This window comes from Cherax quadricarinatus, chromosome 76, assembly GCF_038502225.1.
Source record: "Cherax quadricarinatus isolate ZL_2023a chromosome 76, ASM3850222v1, whole genome shotgun sequence".
NCBI classification, from domain to species: Eukaryota; Metazoa; Arthropoda; class Malacostraca; order Decapoda; family Parastacidae; genus Cherax; species Cherax quadricarinatus.
This window is the reverse complement of record NC_091367.1, coordinates 9245206-9270680: the sequence shown is the minus strand read 5'-3', so window position 1 is coordinate 9270680 and position 25475 is coordinate 9245206. Positions and strand designations below refer to the sequence as shown.

At 41.1% G+C, this 25475-nt stretch overlaps 1 protein-coding gene and 1 long non-coding RNA gene across 5 annotated transcripts in view; one reads left to right on the top strand and one right to left on the bottom strand.

The window, feature by feature from the left end:
- Positions 1-25475, bottom strand: part of LOC138854967 (uncharacterized) — a 77175-nt gene that overhangs the window by 12774 nt on the left and 38926 nt on the right. For both annotated transcript variants that reach the window (XR_011394138.1, XR_011394139.1), the window contains 2 exons: positions 23176-23424; positions 1410-1589 (listed from right to left, as the gene is read on the bottom strand). This is a non-coding gene — a long non-coding RNA (uncharacterized lncRNA). The remainder of the gene's footprint in view (positions 1-1409; positions 1590-23175; positions 23425-25475) is intronic.
- Positions 1-25475, top strand: part of LOC128703568 (homeobox protein PKNOX2) — a 441650-nt gene that overhangs the window by 411386 nt on the left and 4789 nt on the right. The gene's annotated exons all lie outside the window — the stretch shown is intronic.

The following is a 25475-nucleotide window of genomic DNA, read 5'->3' as shown; positions in this document are numbered from 1 at the left end:
CTTAATAGCAACTCAATGCAGATCATACAAATAGGAATCCCAGTTGAAAGTGAAAATACATACCAGTTTAGCTGTATGATTCAGTACAGACTGAAGTCTTTTTAGCAAGTAGTTATGCAACCCACAAACAATTGTAAAAAATCAATTTGAGAGGAAACAAATGTGTGGATAAGGACTAAGATCCTCTACTTATCAAGATATTTCCTGACTGCATGGATATTACTAATAAGAAAATTGCAGGATTTGACAGTTAGGTTGATAAATAAATGACAATGAAGAATACAGGCAAGCCCCCCAGATTCCTCACTGATCTCCCAGGATGCAAAATGACAATACAGCCTCTCCTCACTTAACGACGGTGTTCCATTCATAAGACCACGTCGTTAAACAAATTCTTCGCTAAGCGAGGAGCATACTATAATGATAGTGAGTTTGTGTCAACCATCTTTGATATCGTTACCTTTGCACCATCTATAACATTTCTGGTATACTTTTAAATTTTTATACAGTAATGTACTGTATATTGAAATAAACAGAATAGAGGAAATCTGCTCTGATATACATTATTTAGGTATGAATACTGGTCAGAGAGCCCGTAGTAAGTCTGAGGCATTGGTAAATGAGTACATCGCTAAATGAGGAGAGGCTGTACCATGATCAAAAGCACCAAAATTTCCCAATCTATATTCCCTGAGATTTTCCAAGCTTACTCTCATTTAGTTTCAATTTTCTATTTGTCATCCAAGTTCAAATATCCTGCAAAGAAAACTATGGTAATTTTGCATATTCCACATTTAGAACTCAAATGTTGACTTATTTATCGTCAGCATAAAGATGATAATCAGCCATGAACATCCAAAGTGGGGATAAGCCGCAATACCAGTTTAACAGCAGAGCCAAGGAATGCCATGGGGTGAAGGAGATGGCTCAGATACAGAATCATTGACTACTACTTGATATGACCAGAAAGACATGATTTCAGAAGTGATAATGCAGTATCCCCTAAGTCACAATCAGAAAGATCAAATATCAATAATCCATGATCATTGGTACCAAATACTACAGTAGAGAAGTCCAACAAAATAAGCAGTGACACATTTCCAAAGCAGGTGTTCAGTAATAAATCACTATAACCTTTACACAAAGCTGTGTCAGTTGAAGGAAATAGTTACTACATAGACTGAACACAATAAAACATTACTCTCCTCCAGAAAAAAGAATAATTTATAAAAAAATAACATGTGTTCACACACAAAAAGAGTGGATGATTTAGAAACTGCAAAGGCCAGCTACAAAATGGCTTCCAGTGATAAAAATATGAGATACAGGTCGGCCATCACTAATCTGGCAATCAGTTATCCGGCACTAATTTTGGCTAGCATAATTTCAAATTTCATTATTATACTTACTCAGAAATTGTGCAGGTGGTTGTAAATCCACAGCAGCAAGCCAGTAGTGAAAGCAGTGATGAAAATGAGGAAGATGTAGCAGTCTCTCTACTGACAGGTTAATTAAGTGTATTCTAAGCTAACCACTCTCTAATCTGGCACACTACAGGTCCCAATGATGCCGGATTAGTGATGGCCAACCTGTACAAAGAAAGGCTGAGAACATTAGACATGGCCTCACTGATAGGAGGAAAATTGTATATATATAATAATAACCACATATTATATTATAAAATAAAACAAAAGAACAATATGGGAAGATTTCCCAACATCAACAGGAAGATAATAATAATTTTACGTGCTAAAACCATATAGATATTACAGCACTGTGAGTAGGAGTGTGCAAGTGGTAGAGTGGGGATTTGCGAGTGTAAAATTGAAATTGGTTTCCTTGAAACATTCAGAGAGAGTCCGTGTCACAGGTGGGACCTTTAGCAAAGACGTCAGATAGTGTACGTTAGGGCACTGTAGATATCAGAAGTGAATCCTGAATGCCCACTGTCAGATAGAACAATCTATTAAGATAGAGTGAAGTGGCAGTTATATATCATTAGTATTCAATACTGACAAGATAATGAAGTAGACAAATATGCAACAATCAGTTTCTCAGCCTAGAAGCAGGTGATAAGCACTGTAGTCTTGACAATGGTGCTCATCACCTGCTCCTTGTAAAGATAACCAGATGTGTGTGTGCTTAATTCATGAAATGGCAGTCCTTACAGTGGTGGTGGTCATTTCTTCATATGGTATCAGCTTGTGAGTCACTTGTATCTAATTCAGTTAGTTTAATATCTTTATTATGCACCCCATACCCATCCTGTGGGCAGTAGTCAAAAGATTACAAAGGTACATAATGGGTCCAGGGACTGGACCCCAAAGTTATGAAGCTGAACTAGTTACAAAGGTAATGAACTCCAGGTGGATCTGGTCACAATCATGGCAAGTTACAAAGGTAATGAATCAGCCTCACTCCTATACATGGTTACAGTCATGAACAAATTACAAAGTAATGAGCCACTGATACATCCACACCTGGTCACAATTGTAATGAGTTATAAATACAAATATTAAGTGGGTTATACACCCACACAAGCGCGTGCGCGCGTGCGCGCGCACGCGCGCGCACACACACACACACACACACACACACACACACACACACGTACACGTGGTAATGCATTATCTAATTCATAAGTGGGAGAATGTAAATTCCCAAACCCAACAACAGTGAGAGGTTAGTCAGAATCCTAATTGTAGTTTGAACAAAAACAATTTGGTGTGTTCTAACTTCGACCACTGTTGTTGTGGTTGCATAATTGCTGAAAGAATACTGAAAACTATTCTATGGGAAAATGGGATGTGAACAACTGACAGAGCAGCTGAGTCTGAACATTGTATACAGAGGACGAGATGGGATGAGGGAAGTCAAATTTCTGATTAACTAGTAATGTACTTTGGAAACAGTTATGAAAGAAGAGGCAGAAATAATTACAGTGTATAATAACAGTGATAAATGCATATAACTTTGCTGTGAAAATACTGGCCAACAGTAGTAATTTTATTTTTTTATTATTAACACATCAGCCAATTCCCACCAAGGCAGGGTGGCCCGAAAAAGAAAAACTTTCATCATCATTCACTCCATCACTGTCTTGCCAGAGGGGTGCTTTACAATACAGTTACAAAACTGCAACATTAACACCCCTCCTTCAGAGTGTAGACACTGTACTTCCCATCTCCAGGACTCGAGTCCGGCCTGCCAGTTTCCCTGAATCCCTTCATAAATGTTACTTTGCTCACACTCCAACAGCATGTCAAGTATTAAAAACCATTTGTCTCCATTCACTCCTATCAAATATGCTCGTGCACACTTGCTGGAAGTCCAAGCCCCTCACACACAAAACCTCCTTTACCCCCTCCCTCCAACCCTTCCTAGGCCGAGCCCTACCCTGCCTTCCCTCAACTACAGATTTATACACTCGAAGTCATTCTGTTTTGTTCCATTCTCTCTACATGTCTGAACCACCTCAACAACCCCTCCTCAGCCCTCTGGATAACAGTTTTGGTAATCCCACACTTTCTCCCAATTTCCGAACTACGAATTCTCTGCATTATATTCACACTGCACATTGCCCTCAGACATGACATCTCCACTGCCTCCAGCCTTCTCCTCGTTGCAACATTCATCACCATGCTTTACACCCATACAAATGTGTTGATATAAATATACTCTCATACATTCCCTTTTTTGCTTCCACAGACAAAGTTCTTTGTCTCCACAGACTCCTAAGTGCACCACTCGCCCTTTATCCCTCATCAATTCGGTGATTCACCTCATCCTTCATAGACCCATCTGCTGACATGTCCACTCCTAAATATCTGAATACATTCACCTCCTCCATACTCTCTCCCACCAATCTGATATCCAGTCTTTTGTCACCTAATCTTTTTGTTATCCTCATAACCTTACTCTTTCCTATATTCACTTTTAATTTTCTTCTTTTACATACCCTACCAAATTCATCCACCAACCTCTGCAACTTCTCTTCAGAATATCCCAAAAGCACCATGTCATCAGCAAAGAGGAACTGTGACAACTCCCACTGTGTTTGATTCTTCATCTTTTAACTCCACGCCTCTTCCTAAAACCCTAGCATTCACTTCTCTTACAACCCCATCTATAAATATATTGAACAACCATGGTGACATCACACATCCTTGTCTAAAGCCTACTTTTACTGGGAAATAATCTCCCTCTCTCCTACATACTCTAACCTAAGCCTCACTATCCTCGTAAAAACTCTTCACTGCTTTCAGTAACCTACCTCCTATACAATACACCTGCAACATCTGCCACATTGCCTCGCTATCCACCCTGTCATATGCCTTTTCTAAATCCATAAATGCCACAAAAACCTCTACCCTTATCTAAATACTGTTCACCTATATGTTTCACTGTAAACACCTGGTCCACACACCCCCTACCTTTCCTAAAGTCTCCTTGTTCATCTGCTATCCTACTCTCTTACTCTTAATTCTTTCAATAATAACTACCAGGTATACTCAACAGACTTATTCTCCTATAATTTTTGCACTCTCTTTTATCCCCTCTGGCTTTATACAAAGGAACTATGCATGCTCTCTGCCAATCCCTAGGTACCTTACCCTCTTCCATACATTTATTAAATAATAGCACCAACCACTCCAAAACTATATCCACTCCTGCTTTTAACATTTCTATCTTTATCCCATCAATCCCAGCTGCCTTACCCCTTCATTCTACACACTGCCTCATGAACCTCCCCCACACTCACAACTGGTTCTTCCTCACTTCTATAAGATGTTATTCCTCCTTGCCCTATACACAAAATCACAGCCTCCCTATCTTCATCAACATTTAATAATTCCTCAAAATATTCCCTCCATCTTCCCGATACCTCTAACTCTTCATTTAATAACTCTCCTCTCCTATTTTTAACTGTTAAATCCATTTGTTCCCTAGGCTTCCTTAACTTGTTAATCTCACTTCAAAACTTTTTCTCATTTTCAACAAAATTTGGTGATAACATCTCACCCACTCTCTCATTTGCTCTCTTTTTACATTGCTTCACCACTCTCTTAACCTCTCTTTTTCTCTCCATATACTCTTCCCTCCTTGTATCACTTCTACTTTGTAAAAACCTCTCATATGCTAACTTTTTCTCCCTTACTACTCTCTTTACATCATCATTCCACCAATCACTCTTCTTCCCTCCTGCACCCACTTTCCTGTAACCACAAACTTCTGCTGAACACTAACACTACATTCTTAAACCTACCCCATACATCTTCGATCCCATTGCCTATACTCTCACTAGCCCATCTATCCTCCAATAGTTGTTTATATCTTACCCTAACTGCCTCCTCTTTTAGTTTATACACCTTCACCTCTCTCTTACTTGCTGCTTCTATTTTCCTTGTATCCCATCTACCTTTTACTCTCACTGTAGCTACAACTAGAAAGTGATCTGATATATCTGTGGCTCCTCTATAAACATGTACATCCTGAAGTCTACTCAACAGTCTTTTATCTACCAATACATAGTCCAACAAACTACTGTCATTACGCTCTACATCATACCTTGTATACTTATTTATCCTGTTTTTCTTAAAATACGTATTATTTATAACTAAAGTCCCTATCCGGGGTTACTTCCCTTCTTTGTCTTTTACTGGCACTGGACCCCTGTCGCACCAAAAATCTGTCCAGAGAGGTCCATTGCTGTCGTCTCTAAGATTTGCCTAAAGTGGGACAAAGCATTGTCATTGAACATGTTGCAGACACGGCTTGCAACAGCTTTGTTCTTTCTTTCAACACACCGGCCGTATCCCACCGAGGCAGGGTGGCCCAAAAGGAAAAACGAAAGTTTCTCTTTTTTTTTTTTTTCAACAAGTCGGCCGTCTCCCACCGAGGCAGGGTGACCCAAAAAAGAAAGAAAATCCCCAAAAAGAAAATACTTTCATCATCATTCAACACTTTCACCACACTCGCACATTATCACTGTTTTTGCAGAGGTGCTCAGAATACAACAGTCTAGAAGCATACACATATAAAGATACACAACATATCCCTCCAAACTGCCAATATCCCAAACCCCTCCTTCAAAGTGCAAGCATTGTACTTCCCATTTCCAGGACTCAAGTCCGACTATATGAAAATAACCGGTTTCCCTGAATCCCTTCACTAAATATTACCCTGCTCACACTCCAACAGATCATCAGGTCCCAAGTACCATTCGTCTCCATTCACTCCTATCTAACACGCTCACGCACGCTTGCTGGAAGTCCAAGCCCCTTGCCCACTAAACCTCCTTTACCCCCTCTCTCCAACCCTTTCGAGGACGACCCCTACCCCGCCTTCCTTCCCCTATAGATTTATATGCTTTCCATGTCATTCTACTTTGATCCATTCTCTCTAAATGACCAAACCACCTCAACAACCCCTCTTCTGCCCTCTGACTAATACTTTTATTAACTCCACACCTTTTCCTAATTTCCACACTCCGGATTTTCTGCATAATATTTACACCACACATTGCCCTTAAACAGGACATCTCCACTGCCTCCAACCGTCTCCTCGCTGCTGCATTTACCACCCAAGCTTCACACCCATATAAGAGTGTTGGTACTACTATACTTTCATACATTCCCTTCTTTGCCTCCATAGATAACGTTTTTTGACTCCACATATACCTCAACGCACCACTCACCTTTTTTCCCTCATCAATTCTATGATTAACCTCATCCTTCATAAATCCATCCGCCGACATGTCAACTCCCAAGTATCTGAAAACATTCACTTCTTCCATACTCCTCCTCCCCAATTTGATATCCAATTTTTCTTTATCTAAATCATTTGACACCCTCATCACCTTACTCTTTTCTATGTTCACTTTCAACTTTCTACCTTTACACACATTCCCAAACTCATCCACTAACCTTTGCAATTTTTCTTTAGAATCTCCCATAAGCACAGTATCATCAGCAAAAAGTAACTGTGTCAATTCCCATTTTGAATTTGATTCCCCAAAATTTAATCCCACCCCTCTCCCGAACACCCTAGCATTTACTTCCTTTACAACCCCATCTATAAATATATTAAACAACCATGGTGACATTACACATCCCTGTCTAAGACCTACTTTTACCGGGAAGTATTCTCCCTCTCTTCTACACACCCTAACCTGAGCCTCACTATCCTCATAAAAACTCTTTACAGCATTTAATAACTTACCACCTATTCCATATACATGTACTTGCAACATCTGCCACATTGCTCCTCTCTCCACTCTATCATATGCCTTTTCTAAATCCATAAATGCAATAAAAACCTCCCTACCTTTATCTAAATACTGTTCACATATATGCTTCAATGTAAACACTTGATCTACACATCCCCTACCCACTCTGAAACCTCCTTGCTCATCCGCAATCCTACATTCTGTCTTACCTCTAATTCTTTCAATTATAACCCTACCGTACACTTTTCCTGGTATACTCAGTAAACTTATTCCTCTATAATTTTTACAGTCTCTTTTGTCCCCTTTCCCTTTATATAAAGGGACTATACATGCTCTCCGCCAATCCCTAGGTACCTTCCCCTCTTTCATACATTTATTAAACAAAAGTACCAACCACTCCAACACTATATCCCCCCCTGCTTTTAACATTTCTGTCATGATCCCATCAGTTCCAGCTGCTTTACCCCCTTTCATTTTACGTAATGCCTCACGTACCTCCCCCACACTTACATTCTGCTCTTCTTCACTCCTAAAAGATGGTATACCTCCCTGACCAGTGCATGAAATTACTGCCTCTGTTTCTTCCTTAACATTTAAAAGTTCCTCAAAATATTCTCGCCATCTACCTAATACCTCCATCTCCCCATCTACTAACTCCCCTTCTCTGTTTTTAACTGACAAATCCATACTTTCCCTAGGCTTTCTTAACTTGTTTAACTCACTCCAAAATTTTTTCTTATTTTCATTAAAATTTCTTGACAGTGCCTCTCCCACTCTATCATCTGCTCTCCTTTTGCATTCTCTCACCACTCTCTTTACCTTTCTTTTACTCGCCATATACTCTGCTCTTCTTATAACACTTCTGCTTTGTAAAAACCTCTCATAAGCTACCTTTTTCTCTTATCACACCCTTTACTTCATCATTCCACCAATTGCTCCTCTTTCCTCCTGCCCCCACCCTCCTATAACCACAAACTTCTGCCCCACATTCTAATACTGCATTTTTAAAACTATTCCAACCCTCTTCAACCCCCCCACTACTCATCTTTGCACTAGCCCACCTTTCTGCCAATAGTCGCTTATATCTCACCCGAACTTCTTCCTCCCTTAGTTTATACACTTTCACCTCCCTCTTACTTGTTGTTGCCACCTTCCTCTTTTCCCATCTACCTCTTACTCTAACTGTAGCTACAACTAAATAATGATCCGATATATCAGTTGCCCCTCTATAAACATGTACATCCTGGAGCCTACCCATCAACCTTTTATCCACCAATACATAATCTAATAAACTACTTTTACATTTAGTAATATATACAGGAGAAGCGGTTACTAGCCCCTTGCTCCTGGCATTTTAGTCGCCTCTTACAACACGCATGGCTTACGGAGGAAGAATTCTGATCCGCTTCCCCATGGAGATAAGAGGAAATAGACAAGAACTAGAAAGAAAATAGAAGAAAACCCAGAGGGGTATGTATATATATATGCTTGCACATGTATGTGCAATGTGACCTAAGTGTAAGTAGAAGTAGCAAGACATACCTGAAATCTTGCATGTTTATAAAACAGAAAAAAGGGCACCAGCAATCCTACCATCATGTAAAACAATCAAAGGCTTTCGTTTTACACTCACTTGGCAGGACGGTAGTACCTCTCTGGGCGGTTGCTGTCTACCAACCTACTACCTAGGAACAGCTTTGTTATGGTGATATTTCTCCATAAAAACTTTACAACTCATTCCACTTTGCATACATGTCCTTAATCACTGAAGAAGTCACATTTCTCCCCTCTCTCTTCCTCCTCCTCTGAAGCAATTTCCTCAGGTGCAGTCACTTTTGTACTTTGCTACTTCCCACCTTGTCACTTTCGTACTTTGCTATGAGTTCTATCGTGTTTCTCATCTTCTTTATCAAAGGGCTGGCACTCGGAACTTTCTTTGGCCCCATGATGGCTTATTTAGCAGTCACACTGAATAAACAAACAGAAAAACAATGGATTATTACAAAATGTTTTGGATGAACGCGCAGGGTAGTGCTCACTCAACGAGAAACAAAGCCAGACTGACTCAGAATGTGTGGGCACAGGCAGGCAGACACGTTTGGTATGGTGGACTGACAAAAACCCGAGGTGATGAACGAAAACTGGGACAAAATTTTGATGAAAAAAGTAGACGAAAACCAGGGCAAACGAAAACCAAGGTTCCACTGTATTCCTTTGTACATTATTATTATTATTATTATAATCAAAAAGAAGCGCTAAGCCACAAGGGCTATACAGCACTGCAGGGTAGGAAAGGAAGCAAGGCTATTGGGTGGCAGAAGGGGAGATCAGTAAGTTACAGAAAACAGCAGGGAGGGGGATAGTGCAGGGTAGAGGGTAACAAGAGATTGAGGTAGAAAGGGCTGAAGGTATCATCAGAGTTTGTGAAGTCAGTCAGTTGTTGTCAAAAAGTCAATGAGAGAGTCCGGATGAAAGGTGGGTCCATCAGCGAGAAGGGAAGGTAGAGAGAGAGCAGCGGAGCGAAGACGACGTTGGAGGTAAATTCTGCGTGCTCGTTGATAAAGTGGGCAGTCTAACAGAATGTGGCTGACCGATAATGGAACCTGACAACTCTCACAGAGAGGAGCAGGGCGCCTCTCCATGAGATATCCATGAATAAGATGAGTATGGCCAATGTGGAAACGGGAGAGAGTAGTCTCCCAACCTCGGCACTGGTGACAAGAAGACGGCCAGTAACCTATACTCGGTTTAATAGATTGAAGTTTGTTACCGAGTAGAGTAGACCAACATTGTTGCCAACGGGTGTGAAGGTAGGTAGCTATTGCAGCAAAATAGTCCGTAAATGGAACACCTCTATATGAAATTGGTAGGTCGTGTACTGCTGACCGCACAGCAGTGTCTGCCTGTTCATTGCCCTGTATGTCAACATGACCAGGGACCCAACAAAAACAATATCTTTATGCTTGGTAGAGATCCGGCGTAGCCAAAGTTGGATACGGAGGGCTAAGGGGTGAGGTGTATCAAATTTCTGTATAGCCTGTAAAGCACTAAGGGAGTCTGAGACAACCACAAATGATGACACAGGCATAGATACAATACGGATAAGTGCTGCAGGAATGGCATACAATTCAGCAGTAAAGATACTAGCCGAAGATAGTAAATGCCCTCATACGACGCTGTCCGGAAACATTGCTGCGAATCCTACGCCGTCAGAAGACTTAGAGCCATCTGTGTACACTGCAATGGCATGAGAAAGAGTGGAAGTGGTCAAGAAAAAGAGAGCGGGAAGCTACCGTAGACAGTTGGGCTTTTGAGCAAGGGAGTGAGAAAGAACAGACTCGAACAGCTGGAACTTCCCAGGGGGGTAGGGAAAAAGTGAGATGCTACATGAACATAGAAAGGTGGAAAATGAAGACAAGACAAGAGCGAATGTAGGCGAAGAGAGAAGGGACGGAGAACAAATAAAGAATGTCTACTAATATCTGTGACCATTCTATAAATGGAAGGATTGCGGAGATCATGAGTGCGTACATAGTAGCGAAGGCAATGGGCATCATGGCAATCGGATAAGGATGGAACGTTTGCTTCTGCATAGAGGCTCTCAACAGGGGAAGAGCGAAAAGCACCAAGGCATAAACGTAATCCTTGGTAATGAATAGGGTTGAGGCTAGATAGAGTAGCAGGAGAGGCAGCTGAATAGATCTGGTCACCATAGTCAAGTTTCGATAAAATGAGGGTGGAATGTAGGCGAAGGAGAGTTCGATGATCAGCTCCCCGAGAAAGATGAGCAAGGGTTTTAAGAAGGTTCAGCCGGCTGTGACAAGTTGTCTTCAGAGAGGTAATGTGAGGTTTCCAGGATAACCTACGGTCAAAGAGGAGGCCTAGAAACCTGACTATCACGTTCAGGGATACGGGTGCCATAGAGGTATAAAGGATGATCAGAGATGACAGAGCGTCTAGTGAAAGTAATTTGGCAAGTTTTGGTACTGGAAAATTTAAACCCATGTGTGGTGGCTCAATTGGAAACACGGTTGACCGCATGCTGGAGAGAAACTGTAATGAGGCGACAGTCAGAGCCTGCACAGGCAATAGCGAAGTCATCAACATAGAGTGATGACCAAATATTGGATGGAAGACTAGAGGCCAAATCATTTACAGCAAGGAGAAAAAGTGTTGTGCTCAGAACACATCCCTGGGGGACACCTTCAGCTTGGATAAAGTCCGGGGAGAGCACATTATTAACCCGAACACGGAAATGTCTGTCAGTTAAAAAGTTCTTAAGGAAGGATGGTAGATTGCCTCGAAGGCCTAAGGAGTGGGCTTGGGCCAAAATATTATACCTCCAAGTTGTGTCATATGCCTTCTCAAGGTCAAAAAATATGGCAATAACTGAGTGGTTATTCGCAAAGGCATTACGAACATACGTATCCAAGTGTAGTAAGGGGTCTATGGTAGAACGGCCCTTACGAAAGCCATATTGACGAGTGGAGAGACTGTTGTGTCTCTCTAAATATCACGCTAAACGTCTAGTTACCAGGCGTTCCATCACTTTGCAAACTGCACTGGTAAGAGCAATGGGATGGTAGTGGAGGCTTCATGTCCCGTAGTACCCGGTTTGCGGAAAGGGAGAACAATGGCAGATTTCCACAGCTGTGGAAGAACTCCTCGTGACCAAATAAGACTGAAAAGGCGTAATAGGACTGCAAGGGCTGACTGATGTAAATGTTGTAGCATACGAATATGAATGTCGTTGGGCCCAGCTGCTGATGATCGGCAAGCTGAGAGTGTTGCCTCCAGTTCCTGAAGTGTAAAAGGCACATTATACTGTTCTTCTCTGAGAGAAGAAAAGTCCAAGGGTGCTAACTCTCTGGCAGACTTTGAGGAAAGAAACGAGGGGCATAGATGGAGCCCCTGAGAAATACGGACCAGATGATTGCCAATTTCATTGGCAACATCTGGTGGGTTTGCTATATCAACACCGGCAACCCGCAAAACAGGAGCCGGGTCAGGAGAATATTTACCACTCAGTTTTCGTACTTTTTTCCAGACTGCACTCATAGAGGAAGCAGAGGTGATGGTGGAGACAATCTCGCCAGCAAGTGCATTTAGCGTCACGGATGACACGGCAAGCGATCACACGCTTCTGCTTAACATCAAGAAGTCTCTCCGTGGTTCTATTGTACCGGTACCTGCCCCACGCAGCGCGTTTCAAACGTACTGCATGAGCACAAGCAGGAGACCACCAAGGCACGCATTTCTGAGAATGCCTGCCCGAAGTTTGGGGTATAGAATGAGAAGCTGCTGTTAAAACGGAGGACGAGAAGAGGTGTAAAAGCTCATCAATGGAGGACGAAGAAGGAACCTCACTAAAAACAGTTAGTTGTGAGTAAAGGTTCCAATTTGCCTGATCAAATTGCCAGCGTGTGTTACGAAGAGTTGGTGAACATGAAGGGGAGAACAGACCAGGTGAAGTCTAATGCAGCGGAGGAAGAGCAGACTGAGAGATTGATGCAAGAGAGTACGAGTCCGAGGATCAAAATGGGTGTGAGTACCTGTATTTAAAACATGGAGGGGGTGGGTAGCAAGAAAAGCCTCTTAACTGAATGCCACAGGAATCACAGTGAGACCCCCAGAGGAAATGATGGGCATTAAAATCACCAAGTAACAGAAGTGGTGGCGGTAATGATGAAACAAGAAAGGCAATATCCGGGATAGATAATGCCCGAGAAGGAGAGAGATACAAAGAGCAGTGTATACCACCTATGCAACTGGATACGGGCTGCTGTGTAATGCAGCAAAGTATGAACAAATAGCTGATGGTACGGAATATCAGTGCGTAGAAGAACGGCACTTTCATTAAAGGTCCCATCAGGAAAAGGATCTGAAGACTACAATAAATTATAGCCTGAGATGGGATAGATAACAGCAGAGTGTAATTTTGGTTCCTGTAAGCAAATACCAACAGGGAAAAACTGGGAGAGCAACATCTGAAGCTCACCCCGATTACCCGAGGCCGCGAATATTCCACTGTAAATAGGCCATGATTGGCAATGATAAAGATACCTGAAATCCGCTGGCAAGGGTACCTACGAACTAGAAGGGTTAGAAAAGTCCACATGCGGTGGCAAAGGAAAACGGTCAAGTAGCGAAGGAACAGTGCATTGTGAAGAAAGGAGTTGCGCAGATGAAGAGGAGGAAAGAGAAGGAACAGAGGGTGGATCAGTGTCCATTGATGGTTTGGTCCCTGCAATATATTCAGAGATTGCTTCAAGTCTTTCGGAGTTCAGAGACGTCGTATGGGAGACAATATTGGAGATGGAAGGAGGAGGAGTTTGAGTAAAGATCAGAGCTGTAATGGACTGTACCAAGGTGGGGGGGGGGGCAAAAGGGTGGAGGGAACCGGAGAAGTGTAGGAGGGGACAGAAGAGGCAGAAACCCGGGAGGTGGCACAAGAGGAAGAAACTTGGGAGGGGACAAAGGAGGAAGGCACAGTACGAGGAGGAGGATGAACCTCCACACTTGTAACAGAGCCAGTGAAAGGGGAAGACCTAATTACAGAGACCGGGAAGGTAAAATGTGGAGGTGGATGAAGGGAAGGAGGGGTTAAAGGAGATTTGTTGGACCTCTGAGAAGTAGAGGGACGATTGGGAGGAGGTGTCGTACGAGGTATTGTCGATACCGGGGTTTGTGAGGGAGAACACGAAGAAGTGAGGACAGACTGAGGTGTTGAAGGAGGGACGTCTGAGCCCAGGTCAGCAAAAGAATTAGATACAGGAGTGACTATGGGACTGGCAACCGCAGAGGAGGCTGCAGAAGATGGGACCCCAGAAGTGGGGGGACATTTTGAAACACAAGAATAAGAAACACGGAGTAGTCTCCCTTGGAGGCGGAGATGAGAAACTGCCATAGCATAAGGGAGACCTTCTGCCTCTTTGAGGCAACGAATTTCCCGCTCATTTAAGTAGACCTGGCAACGGCAAGAGTACGAAGGGTGAGCCTCATGACAATTAAGGCAAGAGGGAGGTCGACTGCAAGATGTATTAGAATGGTCATTGGCACCACAGACTGGGCATTCGGCTATAGATCTGCAATATTTTGCTGGTTGGCCAAATCGCCAGCAATTCCTACACTGTTGCAGTGTAGGGATCACCTTCCGAACTTGTAACCGATTTCCTGCTACATAAACAGAGGATGGGAGTTCACAGCTGTCAAAAGTTAAACGAGCCACATTGCAAGGGTATCGTCTTCGCCCCCGGGCGGGAAGAACATAAGTGTCTACCTTGAGAATTGGGAGATCTTGGAGTTCCAGCTGTTCGAGAATGTCATTGCCACATGTCTGGAAATTCTGTTGGACTATGGTATGGGGCAGAATAACAATACCACTACAAGAATTGAGGGAATGATGTTTTTCGATAGGAACAGTATCGATATGTGAAAGAAGAGAAAGATCATGAGATTGGGTAGAATTCTGGACTGTGATGATGCGCGTACCACTCTTAAGAGCATGAAAGGAAATATCTCTACCAACGTGGCGTAGGGGCGCTTTGCCAATACTATGGTCAGAAAGATAGGCAGTAGAAGAAGTCGGTCGTAAAGTAAAGAATTTAGTCCATTGGGTGGACCGAAACCGAGTGTGGAGAGGGAGTGCATGACGTGTCGGTCTTTTCCGAGTAGAATGTGAAGGTAACGAAGTAACGTCATCAGGAGATTGTTGTTGGTGTTTAGAAGTGGGACCAGAGTCGGTCCGACGTGAGACAGGCTAGCGATTCAAAAATCGTCGCACCATAGAGGGAGAGGCTGGAAGCATAGTCAAAGGAGAGCGGAGGTCAGACAAATCAAAGGAGTCAGTGGAAGCCCCGGTACCTGAAGCAGGTAAGGAAACAGCACCAGCAAGAGGTACAGGGGCCTTAGGAGTGGCCAAAAGACGAGGCGAGGTCAGAACAAGGTGCGGTAACAATAAGGGGCCTGGGGGTAGTGGGGTAATGGATTTGGGACTCCATGGTTAGGTTACTTCTTTCTTTTTGTTTTTAAGAAAAAAAAGAAAGAAGAAAATAAAAATAAAAAAAAAAGAATAAAAAAACAGGGGGACCGGGGAGGGATAGTTGAAAGGGCCAGATGAATAGATGAAAGGGCCAGAAATCTCCCTCCGTGCCCAAGAGGACCTCAGCACCGCAAGTAGCGCAGATGCAGCATGGAACCTGTGCCATACCCTACCCTTCATGCCAGTAAACCAGCAATCCGGGATAGCAACCTCACATCTGCCAAGCTACCTCGGTGGACAAAAGAGAGGGCGGCCGGATATCCGCCACAAAGCATACCTCCTTCAGCCACCACCCCCGGAATCCAAAAGGTGGCTTCCAGAGATACACCCGTCACCCGAAAGACACCCAAAGCCACCCTCCGGGATACTGGAGAGGGGTCGGGACATCCCCAGGCGATCCAGATCCCACGGCAAACTATGCCACCGCCAAGAACCTCAACGGAACGGGATGGACCCCGGTACCTTTCCCCCTACCTATGAACTAGTGTGCCTGTGGGAAAAATCCCAAAGGCCAAAAGGGAAAGGGTGGGGAGGAGGAGGAGGAAAGGAAAAAGGGGAGGATGGGATAGGGAAGGGGGGATTGGAGGGTAATTAGGTTCGATCTGAGGAAGGAGACCGACAGGTCTAATTCCTCAGACCAAGAGCCTCCTCACCACGCCAAGGAGCCCCCCTTGAAGAGGATTCCTTTGTACAACTATGTATCGTGTCAATATAAAATATTATTATTATGGTGTCGAGTATAGATCAATGGAAAGGGTTGGAGGAAAATTTGGCAGATGAATACAACTTCATTAAAGTGAAATTCTTGCCCCCTAACACCAGTCCTCTTATCCAACCACTGGACCAGCAGGTAATTTCCAATTTTAAGAAACTTTACATAGAAGCACTGTTTAAAAGGTGTTTTGAAGTGACCTCTGAAACAGCTTACCCTTAAGTAATTTTGGAAAAAACATTTTAATATCCTCCAGTATTTAAGGATAATAGACAAAGCTTGGGGAAAAGTTTCCTTCAGGACAGTGAACTCTGCCTGGAAGAAATTGTGGCCAGACTGTGTGTCAGAGATTTTGAAGGCTTTGAGGCAGAGCCAGCAGCCAATCCATGGGATTGGAAATGGATGATAAGGATGTACAGGAGATGGTGGAGGATCACAAGAATGAGCTCACCACAAAAGAACTTAAAGACCTGCACAAGGAGCAGAAAGAAGTATACCTGGAGAGGGTTTCAGGGGTCAACCCCCCCCCATAGCTCAGTTGGAGACCAGGCCTCATGATGTGGTTGAGGAAATTTCTTCTTCAGAGGATGGAAGCAGTAAGGGCAACATTTCCACTGCAGAAATTAAGAAACTGTGTTACTGTTGCACTCAAACACAGAGCCTGGTATCCTAACAGTACTGTTGTGAATAGGAGCATCTACCTGTTCAATGACAAATGTTGCTGACCACTTTTAGAAAAATTTTGAAAAGTCATAAAAAGCAGACAACACTTGACATTTTCTTTGCTAAAGAAAAAAATTCAAACAGGTGAATCCCCATCATCTTCAAGTGCTACCGCACAGACAGAAAAGAGAAAAAACATCAGACGGTTACCTGATGATTTTATGGAGGGTGAAATCCTTTCCAAACAATAACATCTCTCCACCTTCCTCTTGGCCATCAGCACTCCTCAGTAAAGTGCAGTTAAATTTCCATTTATTTCATGTATTTATTATTTTTATAGTTTTCTTGTATGATTTTTATCCATGCAGTTATTATACAGGTTTAAATAAGCAATATTTTCACTTAACCCTTTCAGGGTCCGTCCCGTAGATCTACGGCTTTATGTTCAGGGTCCAAACCGTAGATCTACGCCATGAGCTCAGCTCACTCTGATAAACTGTGAGTGGTACATTTGGGCCTAGATATGAGAGAATACATCTATGTGGTATGTGTGCACCACATAAAACAGATCCTGCAGCACACTGTGTATAATGAGAGAAAAAAAATGAAATCATGATTTTTCGATTAAAACAGCAACTTTGCAGTGTTTTTTCGTATGTTTTTTATAGTTGTATTTGCGATTTCTTGGTCTCATTTGATAGAATGGAAGAAATATTACAGAAATAGAGATGATTTTGATTGGTTTTAGCATTGGAAATGGCTTGAAACTGAGCTCAAAGTAGCGGAAATGTTAAATTTTTGCCGATATTCAAGAGTAAACAAACGACCTCACACGTCTAATACACACCAGCTGGTGGGTCTAATATACATTCACAAATATGGTGATGATATTTATACAATTATTACAGTATTGCATAACAGTAAATCTTCTATTTTTTGGTGTGAATAAAAATTCATTATGTGAATAAAAAATCAAAATGGAATTTATTTGTAAAGCCTCAAAACATAACTAATGAACAGAGGAAATGTTAGTTTAGTGCCAGGAATGCCTACATTGTTCATTCTGGACCCTATTTTGAAATTGGAATATTTTGAACTTTGTGTTAAATTGGCCAAATTAACAATTTCCGATCACTTTATTTTGTAGTTGAAACAGTTGACTTGGCAATTTCTTGTGCTCAGTCGATAGAATAGAAGTAATACTAGTGAAATAGCTAAGAATTTGGTTGATTGGAATAATGTAATTGGCCTAAAATGGGAGTCAAAGTCGGCAAAATCGCCGATTCGTAAATATCGCTGACACATCAAAATTCGCGAGAGCATAATTTCGTCAATTTTCCACCAAATTTCGTACTTTTTGTTTTATTACCTTCACAAAAAGATTCTCTACGATTTCATAAGAAAAAATAACAAATTTTTTTTTGGAAAATTCTTGGACACTGGTGCGTGACTCCAGATTTGGGCCTTGGACCCTGAAAGGGTTAAAATGTTTTATAACTGGTAATTTTGGGGGGATCTGGAATGGATTAATCCAATTTATATTATTTCTTATGGGAAAAATTTATTCAATATTCTTACAGGGGGTACCACTGTATTACAAATAAAAAATTATTCTTTTTATTTTGTATGCTGTATTAAGGTCAAAATACCCTCCAGCAAGGAATTTTTTAGCAAAAGCATTTCAAAATCACTAAGGATTACAAAAAATATTTACTAACAATTTTCCAATTTTTCATGAAACTTGTGTTAATAGCAAAAGCTGGACACCACCAGCTTAATTCTGTTCCAGTAGCTACAAATGAGTACTGCAATTACAAATAGGTACTTGCACAAAAGAAAGGTATCCAACAGTTTATAGTCATAACCTTAACATGTTCATTTTATTTATGTCATCTCCCACCCAATCTTGCCACACTCAACACCACTGTTAACGAGGAACTACTAAAAATATCTACTTGGATGGCAGCCAGTAAACTTATACTTAACACTAACAAAACCTACTATATTACGTTTGGTAGCAGAGTAGGTGTTGCACAACTGAACATTAAGATCAACAACACTGTTACTGCTAAACATAATGAGGGCAAATTCCTAGGCCTACACCTCGACAGCAACCTGAAATTCAGCACCCATATCCAACACATGATAAAAAAAAGTATCCAAAACAGTTGGAATCCTCTCCAAGATACGTTACTACATGCCACAATCAGCCCTTCTCACACTATACTATTTACTCGTCTATCCCTACCTCACCTATGCCTGGGGATCAACAGCAGCAACACACTTAAAGCCAATAACCCAACAAAAAGCCACAGCAAGAATAATCACGCAATCCAATCCCAGGCAACACTCTTCAAAGATCTAAACTTACTCACTGTACAGAACATCCACACTTACTACTGTGCAACCTACATTTACAGAACCATAAATTCCAATATTAACCCTGAACTAACAATCTCTATAACATTTCCAGTGTCTGGCTAAACCTATACAAAAATTCAATGTACATAAAAGGACCTAAAATCTGGAACACCCTACCTGAGAACTCTAGAAATGCAGACACAACCATCACTTTCAAAACTACTATTAAAAAAATCTTATCTCCCTGACACACCCCACCATCAGCTAACTACATGAAAACCACCTATTCTCTTACTTGTATCATACACACACACAAAAAACAAACTATACCTACTTTTGATATCTGTGATTCCCTCCAATTTACACTTACACTCACCCAAATGACTGTAAACACACTCGCTTCACACACACAGCGTCTGTGGTTCAATCCCTGGCAAGGATAGAAACATTGGGTGTGTTTCCTTACACCTGTTGTCCCCATTCACCTAGCAAGCAGGTACTTGGATGTTAGTCAAGTTGGGTGAGTTGCATGCTGGGGGACAAGATTTAAGAACTCCAATGGAAATTAGACAGAGTCCTTGACGATGCACCAACTTTCTTAGGTTATCCTGAGTGGCTAACCCTCTGGGGTTAAAAGTCCAAAAAAAAAAAAAAATCTTATCTTATACTAGTTGAATTACAGAAGTATTTTGTGCCATAATCATTCCATGTTTTATTGAGGTTTTTGGATATTTTTATCACTATATATGATCTCTAGATATTAACCATGGGGTACCCATGAAGAACACTAGTGATGGTGAAGATGCTAAAAAGAATAATCATGAATCTCTTATTTTTCCAAAGAAAACTGAAGTGATAGCATTTCTTCAGGGTGGTGTATGCGTGATGGAAACTGCCCACGAATTTTGTATGAATGAATTAAGCATTAATACAGTTAGAAATAATGAGAGCTTAATGATCTTTTAAATATCACCAAGGTGCTGGCAAGTTCTCTGGTGCAGCATTTAAGAGCGCTCAAATAAAATCTAAAAAGCCTAAAACTGCTGGCAATGATTAACATTTGATTTGCAGAGGGTTAAACACCCAAGTCTTGTTGAACTATGTATAGTGTATAACTTGTCTAACTGTCCTATTGAGCCTGCCACATTTTCTGTTTGTGTTTTAAACAAGGCCCAAGAAATTATCATGAAGTAAATGTTTGCTGTAGTTGTTAGAGTAGCTTTGGTCTCAGTATCTGCCATCTTTTTCAGTAGGATCGGATCCCTAAGTACCTTGGCTAACAACAGTGTGTCAGTCTTATAACTGGAATGGACATAGGGAATTTGGTAGTGCACTGATTAATTGTTTAGTAAAGTAAAACTGAGGAAGGGGTTCTTAGTAGTTAAAATGTTTTTGTTACATTTCCCTGTCCTTGGAATAGCATACATGACAAGCAACCTTTGAATCCAGTAGAGAAGGTATCCCCCAACAGTATATCCACCCTAGCAAACTCATCTATTTATTTATTTATAATTTGAGCACACATACAGAGGTACAAAAAAATACAGATAAGAGCAGCATGCCAAAGCCACTTATACTATGCATAGCATTACGGGCTGGCTTAAAATTAACTTAAGATTAACTAAGCAATGATGAAATCAGTGAAAAACATTAATGTAAACAGATTACTATAAAGCACAAGTGAGTATTACAAAGACAGGTCATATGGTTGCATGCATTGTTGTAAATTCATGTATTACATGCTCATTATCAATACCAAAGGCAGATTTAAATTCAAGGTGGTGTAGAACTGTCAACTTAATGGGTCAGATAAGTAGTTAGGCAATGATGTACAATCCCTGCTGAAGCCATGTAACCATGGAGGAGTGGGGCAAAACTTTTAATTACATGGAAGAGACAGTTCAGGACAATCCTCTCAAGTTGTTTTGCACAGGCAATCACAAAGATGTCAAGCAAAAGCCATTTTATTCACTGGATTCAAGAATGGGAATGATACAATTGTTGGTCAATGTACAGTGGTACCTCAAGTTTCAAACAGCTCCCAGCTTGAACAATTATGTAAGTGTATTTGGGGGTCTGAAACAGACTAATCTAATTTACTTTATTCTTTATGGGAACAAATTAGTTCGGTATCGGCACTCGAACAGCCTTCTGGAACGAATTAAGTTCGTAACTCAAGGTACCACTGTATTTGGAAACTTATCAGTTACAAAGATTATGTTGTACAGTTTAATATGAAAATTTACTGTCATTGGACAAAGTAAGCTGAGTGTGATGCAAGTGATACATTATCCTCACTAAAGTGGATTTATCTTTAGTTCAGAACTGAATTCAGAGTCAGAGAAGAGCATGTTGCTGTTATCTTGTCTATGATAAAACCAATAAGTTTCTCTTTTGTTATGCTTAGTATTTAATGTAGTTTTGTTACAAGGCAAGATTACTGACTCACGAAATCGTAATGACACGACTGCGAACAAACCATACCGCGGGTTCAAATCCCGCCTGTGGTATGGTTTTAAGGCAAGATTACTGTAGCATGATATACACCCAAGCACTGACTAACTCATTCACTTTGTGTTTCCCAGTCTCATTGTCTGACCCATCATATGCTCCATGGCTGAAACAAAAGCAGTTTGTAAGAGCATTAGCATTTCCAAGGCACTATTTTCCCTCCTTCCTTCCACCCAATTTATGCACTCTTGGTCATCCTATCTACTCCATCCCTTCTAAGGATGTAGTGTACACTGACTGCAAATGTTTTGACAAATGCAACCCTGGTGTTCTAGCACACAAAATGAGTGCAAAAGGAATAAACAGAATAGTGGGCAGATGGATATCTAACTTTGTAATGAAAAGAGTAATAGTACACAGTGAAATTAGGGGCTGCCACCAGGTCACCATCTGGAAAAAGACCCGGGCTGGGACACTACTGGCAAATCTACAACAATAGGGGCTGCCACAGTGATAAGCTCCATTCCTCTAGGCATAGTACTTGCCCCATTTCTCTTTCTTATTCCTTTATCTGACACTAAGGGAGACATAAATCATAGCACCATATCCTTTGGAGACTACTAAATTTGAATGAGAAAGGCACCCGCTGAGGACACAATGAACATTGGAGCTGATATAAACCAATTTTCTAGTGGGCCACTGACAGCAAGATGTTTAGTGATGACTCAGCCATAAAGAATTGAGGATTTGAAGACTGAAACATATACATGACAAATTTGAGTCATGCCATAAAGTGGAAGCTTAATGCGAGAGATTTAGGAGTGAAAATATCAGAAGATCACATGCTGAGGCAGTAATGATATTCTTCAAGTCTCTCATCCTTTCTTGGCTGGAATATTGGTGTATACTAACAGCCCCCTTCAAGGAAGGAGAAATTGCAGAACTGAAAAACCATACAGAAAGCCTTCATTACTCATATAAATTCAGTTAGTCATCTGAACTACTGAAATGTAGATGAGGAAGATATATCATAATCTAAACCTTGAAAATTGTGGAGGAATTGATCCCAAACCTATACACTTAAGCCGCTGCATATAAAAGCAAGAGGCTTAGCAGATGGTGCAAAATACCGGCAGTGAAAAGAAGGGATGCAATGAGTACATTAAGAGAATTCAAAAAGTGTATGGGAAGTAAGGCCAACACACTTCCTTCATGCATAAGAATTACTAACAAACTCATGTGGTTGTCTTCAAGAAAGAACATGATAGGTTCCTCAAGCCACATGCTTCCTCATCAGCCAGGCTGTGGTACATATGTTGGACTGCTTGCAGCTGACACCAACAGCCTGGTCAGTCAGACCAGAAACCAGGTCTGGTCTGGTCTGGGTTAGAACTCCAAAATCAACTCCAGAAATATACAAAGGTTGGAGGAATAAACAGCTGGAGTAGGGGTAGAGACAGATACACAGGACAGGACAGATGAAAGAGGTAAATACACAAGGCAGTAATCAAAAAAACAGATGATTAAGTGATGGCAATAGCATATAAACAAAAACCAGAACAAGCTGAAGAAATATATTCGCAGAAAGTCAAACAAGAGAACCCAAAACACTTCACAGAAAACAAAAATGTCCCGGCCACAAAAAAGTAGACAGTGGGGCCAGTACTATGCTAAGGGAATCTGCATAGTATATTGAAATGCATGTAGATATCAACATACCAGAAAATGTTCTGGCAAAGCTCTCACTTCACACGGAGGGCCCAGGTTTGATTCCCGGCGGGGTAAAAGCATTTCGATGCGTTTCCTCACACCTGTTGTCCTGTTCACCTAGCAGCAAGTAGGTACCTGGGTGTTAGTTGACTGGTGTGGGTCACATCCTGGGAGACAAAATCGAGGATCCCAATGGAAATAAGACAGACAGTCCTCGATGACGCACTGCCTTTCTTGGGTTATCCTGGGTGGCTAACCCTGCGGGGTTAAAAATCCGAATGAAATCTTATCTTACTATATAACAAAGTTAACTATACATGTGGACTTCTTACAGAAGTAAATACAGTTGGGAGCATTCACAGGAATACACCTAACATTACGTTAGCTTGTCTCGTGTCTCACCCACTTATGTCTTTAGCTAAAGCTAAAGATGTTTATTTTACTTTATTCCTTTAATATTCACTATGACTCTAGCTTTGTAATATTAAGCTTGTATCACTTTTAATTTTGATTGTATTCTTAAATTTGTAAAAATGCCAATACTTTATATAATATACTACACAGCTTAATTAATTTAAATTATATGAAATTATATGTAAATCTCATTTTTTGTCTTTTAGACTAAAGTCTACATTCATCATATGCAATATCTGTACAGTAATTACAACTCTTTCATTCATTCACAATTAATTTTAGTTCTACAATAGTTTAATTCTTCCTGAAATGCTGCTCATAATCAGGTTTTTTTTTTTTCAGAAATTGTGCAACCAAATATCACATCAAACATGATGTATCTTTAGAAAATATGTTTGTAATACTTGTCATTTGCAAGACATTAATCTTAAACTTTATATCAAGTAGATCTACAGCCACAAGAACTGCTTACCTAACATATACAAAACTGATTACATAAAAATACAAAATTACAAAAAACTTGACCAAAGCTTGTGGCAAGGCCTCCACAGGCTTAAGTGTTAGTTTCAGTTATTCTTAAAACTTGTGTATTACAAAAATATCAACACCAACCTTGACAGTATAATAGCATAATTCATAAGATATGACAAGTAAGAGGATATATAACTTAAAAGAATATAGTGCAAGTGGAAGACCTTAAAGTTTATGAGAGTATGTCCTCCATTATTTTTTTTATTAACACTGACTATTTCCCACCAAGTCAGGGTGGCCTGAAAAAGAAAAACTTTCATTATCATTCATTGTCTTCCCAGAGGCATGCTTACACTACAGCTATAAAACTGCGACATTAGCACCCCTCCTTCAGAGTGCTGGCACTGTACTTCCCATCTCCAGGAATCAAGTCCAGCATGCTAGTTTCCCTGAATCCCTTCATAAAGCCTCCTTTACTCCCTCCCTCCAACCTTTCCTAAGCCAACCCCTACCCTGCCTTCCCTCCACTACAGATTTATACACTCTCGAAGTCATTCTATTTTGTTCCATCCTCTCTACATGTCCAAACCATCTCAATAACCCCTCCTCAGCCCTCTGGATAATAGTTTTGGTAATCCCGCACCTCCTCCTAATCTCCAAACTGCGGATTCTCTGCATTATATTCACACCACACATTGCCCTCAGACATGACATCTCCACTGCCTCCAGCCTTCTCCTTGTTGCAACATTTACCACCCATGCCTCACACCCATACAAGTGTGTTGGTGTAACTATACTCTCATACATTCCCCTCTTAGCTTTCATGGACAAAGTTGTCTCCACAGACTCATCAGTGCACCACTCACTTTTCTTCCCTCATCAATTCAGATTCACCTCATCTTTCATAGACTCATCTGCTGATATGTCCACTCAAATATCCGAATACATTCACCTCCTCCATACTCTCTCCCTCCAATCTGATATCCAATCTTCCATTACCTAAATTTTTGGTTATCCTCAACACCTTACTCTTTCCTACATTCACTTTTAATTTCATTCTTTTACATATCCTACCAAACTCATCGACCAACCTCTGCAACTTCTCTTCAGAATCTCCCAAAAGCAGTGTCATCAGCAAAGAGCAACTGTGACAAGTCCCACTTTCTGTTAGATTCTTTATCTTTTAACCCTACACCTCTTGCCAACACCCGAGCATTCACTTCTTTTACAACTCCATCTATAAATATATTGAACACCCATGGTGACATCACATATCCCTAAGGCCTACTTTTACTGGGAGATAATCTCCCTCTCGCCTGCATACTCTAACCTGGGCCTTACTATCCTTGTAAAGACTCTTCACTGCTTTCAGTAACCTACCTCCTACTCCATACATTTACAACATCTGCCACATTGTTCCCCTA